This window comes from Alligator mississippiensis, chromosome 2, assembly GCF_030867095.1.
Source record: "Alligator mississippiensis isolate rAllMis1 chromosome 2, rAllMis1, whole genome shotgun sequence".
NCBI classification, from domain to species: Eukaryota; Metazoa; Chordata; order Crocodylia; family Alligatoridae; genus Alligator; species Alligator mississippiensis.
In genome coordinates this window covers 173,313,194-173,330,593 of record NC_081825.1, presented here as the reverse complement: position 1 = coordinate 173,330,593, position 17,400 = coordinate 173,313,194, and the positions used below count along the sequence as shown (strand labels likewise).

Here is a 17,400-nt window from a genome sequence, read left to right as displayed (position 1 = left end):
GTGTTGGTGTTCATCTCATATTCCTGTGTGAAATACAAGCTCATGACATGCAAGGAAAGATAAAAGACAAGATGATCCACTGCTGTAGAAAACAGGGTCTACAACCCTGGAGAAACCTGGCAATTTTAGCTCAGAAAGGCAAGGTCGAGCTGTCTGAGAAGGCAGCTAATACTGTTCAATGCGGAAACACCTTTATTCCTCAGTGAGTGATCCTTGGGTGGTCAGGGAGGTGTTTCAAGAAAGTTGCAATGGGAAAAGCTATCTCTGCTCCAGGTTGCCAAGGTGCTTTGGGTAGATGTGATATCTGTTAGGAGATATAGTTGGAAAAATGTTCTTTGCAAGCTTTTGGGCACAAACGCCCACTGCCATAACAAACAACCATGCTCCACGTTGGTCTTTCTGTCAAGAGCAGAGGGAGAAATAGAAGAGAGGTGGGGAGCATGTTCCAGGAGCAAAGACTTCATGGTGTTCAATGCACTCAAGTGGGATGGGAAGGACCCAGCTGTGAATCCCGGCAGGAAGACAGGTTTCTCCAGAGTCTTTTCACTGGAATAAGCAGAGTCCTTTGGTACCCAGTATATTTCTATGTTGAAAGCACATGGTATAGCAAAGGGCCCTTATAACAGGCTTCTCTGAATAGAAGGGGACAACCTGCCCCCAACACCCTCCACCCTCCATATATTCAGCCCCTTCCAGACTGATATTTGTGCAACGTCACTGGAGTCAAGTTCTCTCAGTGCTGTGGGGGGAAGGATCGGGGGGTTTTCTTTTTTATTTGTTTGGTGTGGGATGGGACAGCTCTATATCCGTGCGGCAGTGCAGGTAACTTCAGAGTCATTTTCCCTTGCAATAAAAATGGCCCTTGGATATAAACCCATTTAGCCTCCCCCTCGCACTCATTGCTACATCCGTTTGCCGGGATTAGGCAGTCTGGATCCACAGGTCCTCTTCCAACTGTGGGAGCAGTGGCACCCATGGTGGGAGCAGGGAAAGTTTCGTGGGCCAGAGAGAAGCTTTTCATGCAGGCCAGTGGCCTTGTTTTGGGGGTAACCCCGGGAGAGTTTGGGCAGGGGGAGTTGCTTGCCAGAGGGCTGAGATGCTTTTTATTTTGACTGCACCAAGGGGTAAGCCTGGAGTCGTACTGAGGACAGCTCAGTGCATACGCTGCGGGTCAGGGGCTCAGGGAGGAGCTTCCTGGAGGCTGTAGGGGTGTCCTGAAGCCCAGGAGAGGCTGAAGCTCCAGGACGGACCATAGCCGGGGACTGTCAGAGCCAGCGCTTCAGGTGATCTCAGCTGGCCCAGGAGTGGGGCCAGGGCCCAGGAATGGCCACTGTTCCAGGGGTCCACTGCTGGGACCCGCAGCCAAGGAGGCTGGAGCCTACAAGTTAGGTGCTGCAGTAAAGCCCAGGACCACAGCGTGTCCTGCACACCGGTGACAGCATGGGGGTCCAGCTGGTCACAGCTGTCATGGGACAGGGGGGCTCTGGCTGCCGCTGAAGGAGACGAGGTTGCTTTTGCCTTGCCTCTGCTCAGGAAACCAGAGTTGAGACCCCTCCGGCTGTGGCTGTGGCCTTCACTGTGTTTGATGTGTTGTGGGTTCAGCAACAAAACTCTGGACCCTGCGGTGTTGAACTAACAGTCATTTATTATTATAACTCTCTGGTATCATATCCAGGGTGGATCTTAACAGTTGCATCCATATATGTATGCAGATTTTAGATCTGCTCTCCTCTGACTTGACCCAGTCCAGTTGTGTGGACAGAGAGGAAACAAGAAATGCCTCTGGCTCTTCGTGGCAGAGAACAGGGAGTCCCAGTGCTGCAAAACTGCCCCTTTGACAATTTAGCCTAATTTGTTGTGCTTTTTAAACCTGATATATATTCTTGCACAGGGGTTGTCAACCGGGGGTACACATACCCCCAGGGGTGCTTGGAAAGAGGCTAGGGTGTATGTACAGGAGGCTGGGGACGGGGAGTATATGGGAAAAATTATATAATGGCAAATTTAATAATCATTGCAATAATCTTTGGCATCGAAGGGGTTAAACTACAAAATGTATGCTGATAGGGTACATAGGCAGCTACTGAATCTGGAAGGGGGTGCACAATAAGAAAAAGTTTGGGAACCTCCGTCCTAACAGTAACACATCACGCGCGGCCTTCTAGTTTCCTCAGTGGGCCTGGGCCTGTGAAGTCCCCTGGTGTTCACAGTCCACAGAGCAGGGTTGTGCTCTGGTGGGTGCTACTGGGACTGTGCTGGGAGACGCCTGCACTGCAGCCCCTGGTGCCTAGCCCAGGGCATCTGGGCCTTTGCAGTGGCTGGATCCAGCTCCCCAGGGCAGCTCAGCACCAGCTCCTGAGCTGGAGAATCCTAAATTGGGGAACCTCTGCCCTACCGTATTAGTAAAGCTTCTTGTTTTGCTTGAACTGGAGGAAAATGTGTGTTGTGTACTGTGTGATGACGTGCCACACTATCTGCATCGTTCTCTTCAAAATCCTAGATCCACCCATGCACTTGGGATCTTGTTCCCAGTAGCACTGGCAGGAGCTGGCCCAGCTCCTAGGAAGTGGACATCCCTGGGAATGGGCAAGGGCGGAGGTGTCCCAGCCTAGGGGTGAATGAGATGGGAAGGGAGAGCCAGGCTGGAAGGGGCAGCAGGAGCAGGCAGTGGGGAAGGAGGTGGCCAGCTCCAGCCTGGCCCAGGCCCCTGCTCTGTAGCCAGCCTGGCAGAGGCACTGCCCTGCGAGCAAGGTGAGCAGCAGAGAGGAAAAGCCAGTCCCTGCCCCTGCCTGGTGTCCACACTGCTGAAGGAAAGGGTTTCCAGCAGGGACAATTTTGGGAAGACTGAAAATACCGAAACACCCATATTTCTGCCATATGGCCCTGGCTTGAGTAAAGCTGGAAAGGCAATTGGGGGACATCTCAAGAAGGCAGATTTTGACTTAGATAATGCATCCTGCAGCAGAAGGACAGCAGGCAGCACTGCAGTGAGATGGGCTGTCTGAGCAGGAGGCCCAGGCTTTGCCAGGAGCGCAACCGCCGCAGTGCAGCCTGCCACCAGGCCACCGTGCTCTGCTCGTGGGATATGTGCTGAACAGCAGACGGGCTGCATGGCATCAAGGGGCAGGGACCAAAGTGTGTAGGGAAGGTTGTGACCAAGAACTTTCACAAGAAGGGAAGAAATCTGGTAAAATCAGGGCATGCCCTTGACTGAAGCCCCTTCAATTCCTTCCCTCCCCCCTCCCCTCCCCTTGCATTTCTCTCCCAGGCCAGTTGCAGAATAACTTTCCATTTCACTGCAGATTTTCTCCTCAGACCAGAAGACACCCTCCCCTATATGACTCTTTTTCAATTACCCAGTTTCCCAGGATCAGTGAGGTTCTTACCATTATTTCCAGGCCATTCCCTGACGTTTGGAACAAATCCCAAGTGGCTTTCAAAAGGTCCCGTGTGAAATGTATCTTTGAGTGGAGTCTCGTGCCTTGCTTCACTCAGACAGTGAATTTAGGTCTGGTGTTTGCTTGTGGGTGGGAGGTGATATCTGTCTTTTCAAGGGTGTAGCTTCACATCCAAATTGAAAAGTGGCAGGGAAATGGTGGCCATCTTCAATACGAGCAGGCCATCTGATCCCAGACCCCTTGATGGGAACATGTTGAATAAAGGAAATCAGAGGTCTTCTGTGTCAGGAATGGAGATATCTTGGCTAAAGCTAGGTGTGCTGCTTCTGCTGAGACACTCCTGGCTTGAAAAACCAGGATTATCTCAGCACATAAAATGACTTTAAAAAATGCGGATCTTGTCCCAGTTTAAAGGTCCGTCTCAGGAAAGCCATACAGTTGCACTGTCTCATTAGGGGTGACCGTAGTGAGTGAGGCCGTGGCTGCTCCCTAGGACACATTACTGGGGCTGCAGTGTCCTAATTGAGGTTGCCATTATTTCAGTGACTCCTGGGCACTTCCCAGGGTCTGCTTGGATTTCACTGAACAATTGGTCTCAGGTGACTGTAACTTTCTTTGGCCACTGCAACTTTCCAGTTGTTTTCTAGTGAGACCCTGAGACACTTACCCATACAACCATTAACTAGGCTGGAACAGCCCACAGAAATAGCCCTGACGTGGAGATGTTATAGTGCAGGGGTGCTCAACCTCCAACCCATGGGCCCACAGAGCCCTAGGGCCCCAGCTCACGGGGTTCCACACGAATTGGGAAATTTGGCAGTAGGGAAGCAGTGCTAATAAATGCAGCCACCCTCCCCACATTCCCAAATATCCAAACCCTGAGCCCCATGCAGCAGGTTGGGGTCAGGTCACATCCCTTCTCCCCATCCCCTGCATGGATGAGGCTGGGCCTTGCCTCTGCCCCCAGGCTGGGTGGGACTGGGCCATGCGCCTTTTTCCCCGTGGGGCCAGGCTGGGTCTGACTCAAGCCCCCTTTCCCACTCCCTGCATGGGGCCGGGTTGGGGCTCCTCAATTTACGTCTTCACTGACTGTCTTTCTTGAACAAGATGGCCCTTTTCTATAGTCAAGTCACCTCCTGTGGTTGGGGCGTGGTGACAATAAATACTGCCACCCTGCCCCCTGCTGCCAAATTCCCAAACCCAGAGCCCTACACAGCAGGTTGGGGTCAGGTCACATCCCCAGGATCAATGGGATTGGGGTTGGCTTGAGCCCCCTTCTCCCCTCCCCATGCAGGGCCGGGGCAAGTCCCCTCCCTACCATGGTCTAAGGGTTCTTATGTATGGTCTCATGTTTGTCCTCTTTTCCACACCATGCTTTCCAAGTTAGAACTATGGGCCACTTAAAAAATAGGGACACACTATATTTGGGTACCAGTCTGACCTACATTAAAAAAAGAAAAGTCTTTTCTGCTAAGGAGCCTTCTGTGATCTTTAGGGCTTGGTTAGATACTTGCCAGTTTTACACAGTGGGCTGTAAAAATGTGGGTGAGGTGAGATCAGAATCAGACCCTCATTATCATAAAATCTTTTACTTTTGCAACACTTTACATAAGCAGCTTTTCTAACAGAAGATCCTGACTATCCAAGAAGGAGGACAAGAGCAGTTACAGTTTTGTCCATGTGCAGAAAGCTGTATTTCCCTTTGGTGGGTGAACTCTGCAGCCCAGGCCCTTTGCCCTGCGGTCGGTGCACATGCATGCCAGGATGTGCCTTCTCCAGATGACACCACTGGCACTGTGGAGTACAGAAGGCATACAACCTAGCTCTTTAACTTGTGTTCTGTTACAGGTTTAAACTATTTCTGATCACTTAAACCAGTTTATGTGTAACTTCCGTCCCCAGCCCAGAGGACACAACAAATATTATCTGACTTATCTATCTGCTTAATAATAACCAGCTGACATTGCTTGGATAAGAATATCAAACAGCATTTAAAAATTACATGTAAAACATTGGTTTATTTTCAATAACAAACAAATGAGAAGAAATAGCAGTCTGTTTATGGATATTGCATAAGCAAAAAAAAAAGATTAATTTAGCTGGATTCACTATTCATTGTGAATTGTTCGCACCATTTTGCTACAAAGGTTATAATATGGAATAATGAGTCCTTTTTCGGTTGATAAATGGAAAAGTTAATAGTTGTTCTGAATGACTACAAACAATCTCAGTATTTCATGTGATGAAACTTAGAATTTGGTTAGCTTTTTCTTTTTCATGTCCTATGTGAAACCTTGATAATTTTCCAGCCTGGATGAAACTGTCAGTGTGATGTCTCTTAGAGCCAAAACAAGCAGGTTGAAACTTGAATCTTGTGTGACTACTGTACAAGTGATTAAAGTGAATCCAAATATAGCAGCGTTATTGGTGTAAAGGGCAATGTGCTTCTGAAATGCAGCTAACAGAACGTCTCTGAAATCTGTCTGCCTGGTTGTGAAACCATCTTTCTGTGGCTCACTGTCTAGGGCAATGATTCAGAAAAGTGTTGAAGCACATGTCTAACTTTAAGCATGTGAATTATCCCACCGAACCCAGATTGAGTACATCTCTGAAAGAAAGTTTAGATGCTTCATGCTGTAACTGCGCATCCAGAGCACCACAGCAATTTCCATGAGGACATACCATCAAGTTCAAAAGGGAAAAACTGGTAGAGTACTCTGCTAATACAGAGATCTACCAAACATTTTGTTCACTTCTTTCTTCCAAAGGGCAGCATGACCCAGTTAATAATCTTAGGCAATCACAGATTCCTCCTCCTGACAAAATCTTCCTGCTTGAACCCTGAAGAGGAATGGGTAAACTAATCACATTGTCAGACAAAAGTAGAAAACAAACTGTAAAGGCTTAAGTTTTTATTATTGCTGCTACAGATAATGTTCAATGACAAAAAAAGCCTGGATCACTAAAGATTTTACCTGTTTTAAGTTTGAAATAGTCAGGAATCAGGCCTATCGACTTTGTTTCACATCGTCACAAAAATCAGATTTCATTCATCAAGAGACGCTGGAGTCACCTGAAAGAACTGTGCAGATATTAAAAGTTGGATGCATTTTAAACTTACTTTGGCTGTAATGGTAGATGTTAAAAAGCTTGGGGTTTATATTTCAAGAGCCTAGGGGAAATACAGAAAACAAAGGAGATAATACATGAGAGCTGAGGAGATGTGCTAATGAGAGATATCAAAGACTAAAGTCATATAAACTCAGATTGATGTTATCTGGAGGTGGGGATGAGAGAAACTCAGACCAACAAGCTTTAACTTAGCTGAGATTTCTGAAAACTGGATATAGGAGAAACTGAACTATTTCATCCTAAACTGTACTTTGAAATCACTCTGAAGTATATCTTATCTCAATATACAACTCACCTTTGCAAGGCACATTTTATAACAGCCTTCATAACAGTTAGAGATTATGTACTTTTTGACAGAGATGAATCGATTTGTGGAACTGGAAGGTTAATCTTAGGCTCAGTTACAGGATCCAGACATTTTATGGTACTTGGATTACAGTCCTGGTTTTTTTTGCTTTCAGAGGACAGGGTTTGGCCTGAGCCAAAATGCAGCTGTACTGGGATCCAGCGCCTCTCTCAAGCTGCTATCTTGCTCTCCGGAATCTCAGCTTTCATTTAAAAATAAAGTTTCTGAAAGTTACAGTTGCAAAGAAAACCTTAAAAATGTGAACAGAGTGTAACCAATGCAAAGATGCCTGTGTGAATCTGCAGAGACCCTGACGTAGCTCTGTGAAGTATGAGTTGTTCATCTTATTGAAGATGAACACATTTTTATTTATCCCAGTGGCACATGGACATAACAAACAAGGCAAGGAATAACACACATGCACACAAACATCCGAGACAGTCAGTGGCTTCTCCATAAGCAGTGTTCTGCTTGAGAAGGTCTCTAGTTACTTGAATGTTAAAAGAGAAGCTTATATACAGCATCCTCTGAGACTGCAGAGGAGCACAGCAGCACACCAGATCATGCTGTACCTGAATCAGTTAAGCTTGCTCCAGAGTCAGCATGAGAACCCAAAGCCAGGCAACTTTTTCTCCAGACTGGCACTGGCATGGATGGTCCTGGGAGGGGGCTCTCTTTTGCAGTGAATTGGTGATGGTCTCAGCTGTGTGTGTGAAGCAGTGTTCAGATGGTACTTCTATGCAGTTAGCAATGGAGTGCACCAGACCACGTGTTCTTGAATGACAGTAAATATGGCATTTCCTGTAATGTGGTGATCAATTTGTTAGCCACATTCTGACACAGAGATGTCAGCTGGAACTAGCAGCTATACAAATTTGGTTGTTTTTGCTGTACTGGTGATAATTCTCACTATGCTTGCTTTTTGGTGTGATCAGTTTAACCAAACTGGGCTACAGAATTCACTAACTGCATAGCAGAAAGTGAGAGAGTGAGCCCTGAGCTAGGCAGTTTACACATTGGTCATCTAAGTGGACCCTACCAGCTTGTTCAGGAGACAGCTTTTACTCTGTATTAGATATGTGGTGATAATATAAACAGATGCTAATTTAAGTGTTGACATTATTCACTATCACCAGCTATAGAGAAAAGATGAGATCACAGATGTTCTCAAGTATCTGTGAGTAATACCACAGTATGACATTCTGATGGATGCAATACTTGGGAAATGCTATCACTTTTTCTCCCACCCCATCAAAGAGGAATCTAGCAGAGCCCATGGCATTTTCTGGACAAATCAAAACCAGCTCAGTGAAGCTAAGTGGCATGTTTCATTATATTTTGAACAACCACAGTTTACTGTGAGCCATCTCTCAACTGTGACTCACCTAAGAGAGACTTATTTTGTGGATGGCACTTGAGAGAGAACCACTGCCCTTTTTCCTAGGTTCATTGCTCTCAAAGCAAGATACAGAAATAATTCATACCTTTACAATCCATGTCAGGGGCGGGCAATTATTTTGGGCAGAGGGCCGCTTACTGAGTTTTAGCAAGTCATCGTGGGCCACATGACAGGAAGCCCAGGGCAGATAAATATTAATTTTCTAAAAATTTTAAGGGCCTTGTGGGCCAGATAGAATGGCCTAGTAGGCTGCATTTGGCCCCCGGGCCGCATTTTGCCCACCCCTGCTCCATGTCCTTAAGCACATTTTAAGTTAACACATAATCCAAAAATTTTCAGGAGTAAAGAGTATTCATCTTTTAATTCCTATCAGAGATATCTGAGAGAGTGCAGGATAGATACTTTTTTTGCTTAGATTCCTATTATTCCGAGCATCATAAGATTTTCCATTTGCTTCCTCCTTTTTTAATATCCATATGAGAGCATCCAGGGGTTGTTTTTGATTAGGAGAACAAGGTGTTTTCAGAAGCTGTCAGCCAATACATTGTACCTAGCACAATCTAAGATTCTGTGACAAGGCAAACTGTACTTTAGCATGCACTGGCTCAGTGGGGGCCAACCTTTCTGGTAGGCCACAAATTAGCCTTGCACCCCTCCTGAGTGCCATTCCCATCCTCTTCCCTTCTCCAATTGGCTGCTCGGCTTTCTGCTCCATGCCCCATGCTCCCTGCTTGACTTGCTGCTCTGTTTTCTGCTCCCTGCCCTATCTACTGCTGTGTTGCCTGACCCCAGTCTGCTGTGTGCCACACGCAGAGGCTGCCAATGCCACTTGTGGCACATGTGCTAGAGGTTGGTCACCCCTGCGCTAGCTGATGGAGTTGAAGTAAGCAAGCAAGTTATAAAAAGCACCTTTTTCCTACTGTAGACAAATTATCATACACTTATATGCTGATGTCACCAGTATACAGATAACACTCTAATAAATTTGGTTCTTTGTTTTCTTCTAAACTGATACAGCCTCTGTAGACACTAAGATATCCTCAGTACAGTATTTGCAAGAACACAGAAACCAAAGGAAGAGTAATTCTCTCAAATGCAGCAATGGAAAGATTGAAGTGATATTAGTAATGGGAGGAAGACTGGGAGGGACTTGCAAATACTTTAATATAACCATTGATAAAAAGAATCAAAATGTAAATTGTCATTCATAGTACAGTGTTTTACAACCCTGTCAACCTATCTGACCATTCCTCATCACTGTGTCTTGGTTCATCTGACAGGCTTTTCCTCATGAATAATGTTTCACTAGAGCTCAAAATTAGCAGGTTTTTTAGATTCTTTGTTTAGCTGCTCAGCCAGTTGAGATTATTTCTTCTTCCTCTTAATTAGGCCTGTGCGAAGCGGCTAGTATTCGATTCAGATTCAGCTGATTCGGGGGACAGTGGTTCGATTCGGTGATTCGAATCACTGTCCTGATTCGATTTGGCCAAATCTGATTCAGAAATTTGACTGCTGCCTAATCTCCAAATCTCTGAATCGCTGAATCAGCCAGGCCCATCCCCTGTAGCCCGGCAATAGCTGCCCTGTCTGGCCCAGGTCTGGGCACTTGTTAAAAAAAAAGCCCCAACTCAGCAGGTGCTGCCGGGCAGGGGGGGAGGGGGTGATCCCTGCTGCCCCCCACTGCCCCATGCTGCATGGAGGGCTCTGCCATGAGCCCCCCAACCCCCCCTTCCCAGCCCCCCCTTGGGTGCCCTTCCCTCTGCAGCTCCGACCCTTTAAGAAACCCCCCCCCCCAAAATCCTGCTCACGGGGTGGGGGGGTGATCCCCCCCGTGCCCCGCTGCCCCGTGCCATGTGAGGGGCTCTCCATGTGCCCCCAAAGCCCTGACGCTGCTGCTGGAATGGTGAGTCCCGGGGTTTTTTCCATTTTCTTTTCGTAAAGGGCTGGAGCTGGCCTGGGTGGTGGGACTGGGGGAGCAAAGGGGGGGTTGGGGAGCTTGTGGCAAAGCTACCCCTTGCAGCATGGGGCAGCAGGGATCACCCCCCACCCAGCAGGACCCGGTGAACACCGGGGCTTTTCTTTAAAGGGCAGGGAGCTGGAGCAGGCGGAGCACCCATGGGGAGGCTGGAGGTCAGGTGGGGCTAGGGGAGCAGGCAGGGGATGGGGTCTGGCAAGGGTCCCCCCATAGTCTTCTCCCTCCTCCCCCAGCCCTCCTCCCCTGCCCCTAGTGCTTACCAGCTTGGAGCCGGCTGCAGCTCCCTGCTGCAGCCACCAAGGACTGCCCAAATCATCAAACCTCTACAAATCTTTTCTGAAAATTCAGAGAGCTTTGAATCAATTCGGACCTTTTAATTGGTCCCCTGATTTGATTTGTATTTGGAGATTCGGCCACCAAATCAGACCGAATCTCCTCGGAATCGAATCACCACCCAAAGCTTCGTACAGCCCTACTCTTAATGCTTCTCAGACTATGAAGCTGGCCTGCTTGGGGAGGCAAAATGCTTTAGCACCAAAAGTGAAAGATGCACACACACAATCTGAAGGTTATCCAAGAAGCATGCATGGGTGTCCTTAGCCAGGCATCATCCTGGCACTTAAAGTTTGAATAATTTAAATTACAGTTGTGGCAGGCTTGCTGGGCTTTGCCTGGGCCCCCGGGCTTCAAAGACCACAAATGCGATTGGTGGGGCAGAACCCACCAATCAGAGATAGACAGGGGAAGAGCCAGGAGGAGAGTCCACTTCCCCTCTACTCCACATAGGGGGGCAGGAGTGGACTTAATTAGGAACTGCAGTTGCAGACCCCCTAATTGGTTCATTTTCAATTTGGAGGTGGAGCCCCAGAAGGGGATATAAGCAGCTGCATGCCAAGCACACAGGACCGTCAGTGAGGGACGAAGAAGAAGGAAGAGGTCCTGGAGCCAAGAAGAGCTGGGGGAGCTGCTCAGTGGGCATATCTGGCTCCCCAGAAGAGCCCAAAAGATTATGCCGCTGGATGGAAGCGGTAGGCAGTGCAGGCATTGCTGCATGGAGGGTCCATGAGGGACCAGGACCTTGGGAGCTGCAGAGGCTGGGCTGCAGTGCAGGCGTTGCTGCATGAAGGGTCCACAAGGGACTGGGACCCTGGGAACTACAGTGAGGCGGCTCGGGTCTCCAACCCCAGCATGAGGCCAGGCTCAGGAATCAGCGCTACTGCAGGGTGAGTCATTGCAGGGTGTAAGGCCCAGGAAAAGGAGGGGCCGGGCTGTCTGGGATCCATTCCCTGCAGTGGGCCCGCAAGGGCTCCAGGAATGGAGCGGTTCCTGAGCACGGGGAGCAGCATTCAGAGTGACACGGACCTGGGTACGCACGAGGCGGCCCAGGCTGCAACTCCCCCTGAGAAGGATTGAGCCACTAGGACATGTGAGTAAGTCACACCACCCCCCTGAGGTCTGGAACTGAGCTCTCCCTTGAAGAAACATTAGTCAGGTCAGGAAACTTGTGAACACTGCCCCACTCGGCTCCTAGGGACATGTGGGGAAATGGGTCTCCCACTGGGAAGCGACACTCAGGGAAGGTAGCCTCAATAAAAAGAGGCAAGAGGAAGAGATCCCCTAGAGGAAGGAAATCACCAGAGAACTCTTGCGTCTTATATTTTGGAGTGTTTATTGATTGTTTCATATACGCTGTGCATTTTGGAAGGTTTATTAACTGTTAACTGTATGCCTTGTATTTTAGAGTGCCATTTATTTTTGTATTTATCTGTTTATATCATTTGGGACCATTATGCTTACCATTTGTATTTGGGTGTGTATATTGTTATATGTATTTATAACTTGGAAATACTCACTTTAGTTCACTATATTTATAGATAGATAGATATTAAATTTTGTACCTGGTTAAGACATCGCTTTCTGTCTCTCCTCTATTGAGACACGATAGGTGGGAGGGAACTGCAAGTGACTACATTTCCCCACCAGCACATGTGCCCTGCTGGCTTCCCCCTTCTGTTAGTGAGAGGGGACACTCATTTTGGGGACACCCGGGTTACACAGTATTCAGACCCTTGCATCCCACTGAAGGTCAAACCAGTATCAGAAAAATAGAGTTCTGGTTCAAAAGTCACCGAAAAGACTCAGTAACAATTCTACTTTAGATTAAATGAATATAAATTAGCCAGGGAAAAGGAAACTTTATTTAAAATACTCTGGAATGAGGAGACACTTTCACATTGATACTAAGTGGTACATAATGAACTCATCATTAATGCAAGCCCACTGAAGCCAATAGCCTTACAACTAGACAGCCAGCCTAACAGACAGCCTTGTAGCTTTCCATGGATTGAGGGGGAGCTATTATAGCAAAATCTGAGATTAAATAGTTACATCAGAGACATTGGCTATTATCTTTTAAAACTCATGGCAATCTGGAGAGTTCCTGGGTGACTGGAAAAAGACAAACATAGTTTGAAAGGGAAAAAAGAGGATTCAGGAAACTACAGGCCAGTCAGCTTCACCTCAGTCCCTGGAAAAATCATGGAGAAGATTCTCAAGGAATCCATTTCTAAGCACTTGGAGGAGAAAAAGGTGATTAGGAACAGTCAGCATGGATTCACCAGGGGCAAGTCATGACAAGGTAACTGACAAGGTAACTGGCTCTGTGGATGCAGGGAGACTGGTGGATGTATCTTGATTTCAGCAAGGCTTTTGATACAGTCTCCCACAACATTCTTGAAGACAAGCTAAGGAAGTATGGGCTGGATGAATGGACTGTGAGGTGGATAGAAAACTGGCTGGAGCATTGGGCTCAGATAGTAGCAATCAATGGCTCAATGTCTAGTTGGTAGCCAGTATCAAGTGGAGGGCCCCAGTGAATGGTCCTAGGGCCAGTTTTGTTCAATGTCTTCATCAATGTCCTGGAAGATGGCATAGAGTGTACCCTCAGCAAGCTGGGGGGAGTAGTAGATATGCTGGAGGGTAGGGCTAGGATTCAGAGTGATCTAGACAAATTGGAGGATTGGGCCAAAAGGAATCTCATGAGGTTTGACAAGTGTAAAGTCCTGCACTTAAAATGGAACAATCCCAGGCACAGGCTGGGGGTTGACTGGCTGGGCAGCAGCTCTGCAGAAAAGGACCTGGGGGTTACAGTGGACAATAAGCTGAATATGAGCCAGCAGTGTGCTCTTGTTGCCAAGAACGCTAATGGCATTCTTGGCTGCATTGGTAGGTGTGTTGCCAATAGGTCAAGGAAAGTGATTATTCCCCCCGGTTTAGCTCTGGTGCGGCCACATCTGGAGTACTGTGTTCAGTTTTGCCCTTCCCTCCCCCCTACAGAAAGAACGTGGACAAATTGGAGAGAGTCCAGTGGAGGGCAGCAAAAATGGTTCATGGGCTGGGGCACATGACTTATGAGGAGAGGCTGAGGGAACTGGGCTTATTTAGTCTAGAGAAGAGGAGACTGAGAGGGGATTAAATAGCAGCCTTCACCTACTTGAAGTGGGGTTCAAAAGAGGATGGAGCTAGACAGTCCTCAATGGTGGCAGATGACAGAACAAGGAACAATGATATCAAATTTGCAGCAAGGGAAGTTGAGGTTAGATTTTAGAAAAAACACCTCTCACAAGGAGGGTAGTAAAGCACTGGAACAGGTAACCCAGAGCAGTTGTGGAATCTCTATTCTTGAAGGTTTTTAAGACCCAGGTAGACCAAGCCTTGCCTGGGATGATACAGCTGGGGATGGTCCTGCTTTGAACAAGGGTTGGACTAGATGATCTGCTGAAGTCCCTTCCAACCCTAATTTTCTATGATTTTCTATCACTATATTTACTGGCATTTAATCTCATCTCCTGCATCTTTCTTCCTTGTTTCTTTATAGTCTGACTTGATGGTAAACATTATTTACCATAATGTCTTTGACTCTCTATGGCAAACTTTTTCCCCTGTTCCATTTGTACTTTCCTTGTTTAGAACATTAATGACATATCACACTTTCCCTGAGAACATTGTTAAATGGCACACTTACTCATGATACTTAATGAATAGGTCTAATGTTTGCTTTAAAAAGAATTAACTAAGAGGCATTTCAAATAGCGGAGTGCGCTTGCTGCAAGGGTGAAGGTTTCTTCACAAACAGTAGTATCATTTGGATGTAGTGGTGTGTAATTAAGGTTGTAGGCTTAGCAGGGTAAATATGTAAAATCTGAATAAATCTGTAGGGGGAAGTTGGAGAAATTTAACTTAAATGAAGAGGAATTATGACTCCATGTTAGAATTAATGGAAATTAACTGCATTAATCCCTATAAATCAAAATTATAATATATGCCTAAGGGGTGCATTTCCAAGCACTATATGCAGCATTTATCAGCATGACTGCTATTAGCAAGCACAGTGGCTAATTCCCTTTGTATCCTGCTGAAAATTACCCCCCCAGGGCTGAGTCTTACTTCGTCTATTGGCATGAATCATCGGTCTCACTGATGTCAGAGTTTGGTATGTAAGAAAAACACAACCTAGCCTTTTGGTTTTCCTGTTTTAAAAACACAGAACAATTTTGTAAACCCCTTTATCCCACTGGTGAGCACTTACTTCTGAGTAGGTATATTAATTCCAAAGCATTCACAATCTGACCCCCAATGATTTCCCCTTTACAGCCATCTGATATGAACTTAAATGCTGTCCTTTCACATAGCCATTTACTGCCTGTCTTCCTAAATTAACTCTCATGCTCAGTCCCTTAAAATAAAACAATTACTGCAAAGTAGATTAGTCTAGGACTGGCACCCAGGGGAGCCTGGAGCTCCCTCTGGCTGCTGCAGGTAGGCAGAGCAAGGCAGAGGCAGGCCTGAACTGAACTGTTCCCATTGGGAGCAAATTTGCTCCCAACAGGTGCATATTCAGATGCATGCTGGGACACAGTTTAATGTACCTGAATTTTCTGCACAGAAAATCCAGGTATATTAATTGCATGTGTAGATGCACCCAAAGAACATAAGTGATTTGACAAATACCATAAAGCAGCTCAGTGGCAGAGTTTGGGATTTACCTCAAGAGCTTCTGGATTACATCACCATGCCCTAATATAGGCTATCATGTTGGCCCATATTAGTAGTTTACTTTATAAGATAGTAAAGTCACTAAAATACTGAAAATGACACATAGGCCTTCTAGTTGGTAATATATAAATATAATTGTATAAAAGAAGCAAGGCCTGGCATCATGAAGTCAGTCTTCCAGCAAGGAGTTTTCACTGGATTCTTGCAGAAAGAATTTCTGTTAAAATTCTAAATACCTTAGGTTTAAAATAAAATCTTGTGTGTTGGCCTTGTTCCTATTGTGCTCCAGGTAATATTAATTGAAATAACATTTAAAATACATGGGGTATCAGATTCGCCCAAAGAACCTTGTGATTTAAAATACATTGCATATATAGTGAGACAAATCTTAATCTGGTTGCACTCAGTTTTACAGTAATGGAGTAAAACTATATCAAAGATAAACATAACTGTATGGGCCTTCTGAAGAGTGTATGTACCCTTATACTTGACTGGTCTTTCTAGAGATATTTTAAAGGTAATAGGATTCAGCAGGGGTGGATCCAGGGTGAAGCAGGCCTGGCAGTGGCAGCATCATTTCTATTAAGATGATGTTGAGAGAGTCAATTGATTTAATGGCTCATTGTCATCTACCTGATCTCTTCAAAGCTCTTTATTCCACAGATGCTAATGACCCTCTCTTTTTTATTGCTTTTGATGTTTCACCAGTCAAGCTATACTTTGTTTTGCAATGCTGCTGCCTGCCTGTTAGCTGCTCCTGGTAATGAAGCTCCTGTTTCACAACCTTGCATACTATTTTTGAATCATTCCAATGAGGTTATATTTGTTTTGTTTCAGTCTTAAATGGAATGATAAAGCCCTAGGCCCCTAGCGTATTAGTAAATTTTCTAGTTTATTTTTAACTGGAGAAAAATACGTGTTGTTTTATACGTGATGATTAGAGATCTTGGTTTTCTGTTCGCCATGGAAAAACACAGTAAAATATGGATTTTCTCTGTAACAGAAGGGGTCCCCAGACACCGGAAGGGATAGATGCCCCACCCCTGTTTAGGACAGTCTGCCCTGCACTTGCCTGCCACACTTTTGATGTGAACTGGTTATGTAAAATGCAGGAGGCTGCCCCATATATGGCCCTGGTGTACTGGGCCAATCACACAGCTCCAAACCATCCCTACACCATGTCCCATGTCTCATAGATCTCATCCGATTCCACTTACTATCCCCTGACACCTCACTAGACCACACGTGGTCTCTGGCCTATTCAGGCCTCAGTGGGCCTTGGCCCCTCACTGGGCCTTTTGCCCCTCAGGCCTCAGGTCCCTCCTGGTGGACCTTGGCCTCAAGCCTTTCCCTTCTATGGGGTGACCCACAAGGCAGTGGGGGCTGAGGCTTTCCAGCACCCCATCCTTGCCTTTCCCTGGGGAGGCACAGGTGTGGCATTTCCTAGGAGCTGCCCTGCCACAGGCAGCCCCACCCTACCATCCAGGCCCAGCATGGCACAGTTTCAGGTCTTACCCAGGACCAGAAGGAACCTCCTCCACTCCCATAGTTCCTATCCTGGCCTCTAGGTGTTACAGGAACTGCAGTCATCAGGCCAGGCAATGTTACTCCTCCAGCTCCCCAGATGTAACTGCCAGCCCAGCATTATGAGTCTGGGTTTATACTCTGTCTGCCCAGCCCTCCTCCAATCAGGCAGTCCTCTGCAGTCAGGTGACTACCCAACTGCACCTGAGCCCACCTACTGGCTACTCCACAGCCTGTGTGATGTTCTTAAAATGGTAGGCACAATCAGTGCACTGCCACATTCTCATTTTAAGGAGAAAAACCCAGATCTTCTCCTTTAAAGGAGAAAAACACAGGAAACAGCAGGTTTCCCTTTGCAGGCTAGAAGATTTCCAGCCTGCAAGGGGCTGGGGGGAGCAGGAGGACGGCAGTCAGGTAGTGGTTGCAGTGTGTATGTGCACATGTACGCATGCACATGGCCAGAAGGCAGCCTGGAGAGCAGCTCCTGCAGGTAAGTTGGTGGGGGTGGGGATTGAGGCCCCCATAGTGAGGGATGGAAGGAGGAAGGGAGTTGGGCAGGCTGGGGTGGGGC

General features: G+C 46.8%; 1 long non-coding RNA gene across 1 annotated transcript; it reads right to left on the bottom strand.

The window, feature by feature from the left end:
• Nucleotides 1-5,631: 5,631 nt before the first annotated feature.
• On the bottom strand, nt 5,632-16,927 carry LOC132248380 (uncharacterized). The gene is made up of 3 exons (XR_009459560.1): nt 16,821-16,927; nt 6,374-6,480; nt 5,632-6,239 (listed from the first exon to the last, which is right to left on the bottom strand). It is a non-coding gene; the product is annotated as an uncharacterized LOC132248380 (long non-coding RNA).
• Nucleotides 16,928-17,400: the final 473 nt, after the last annotated feature.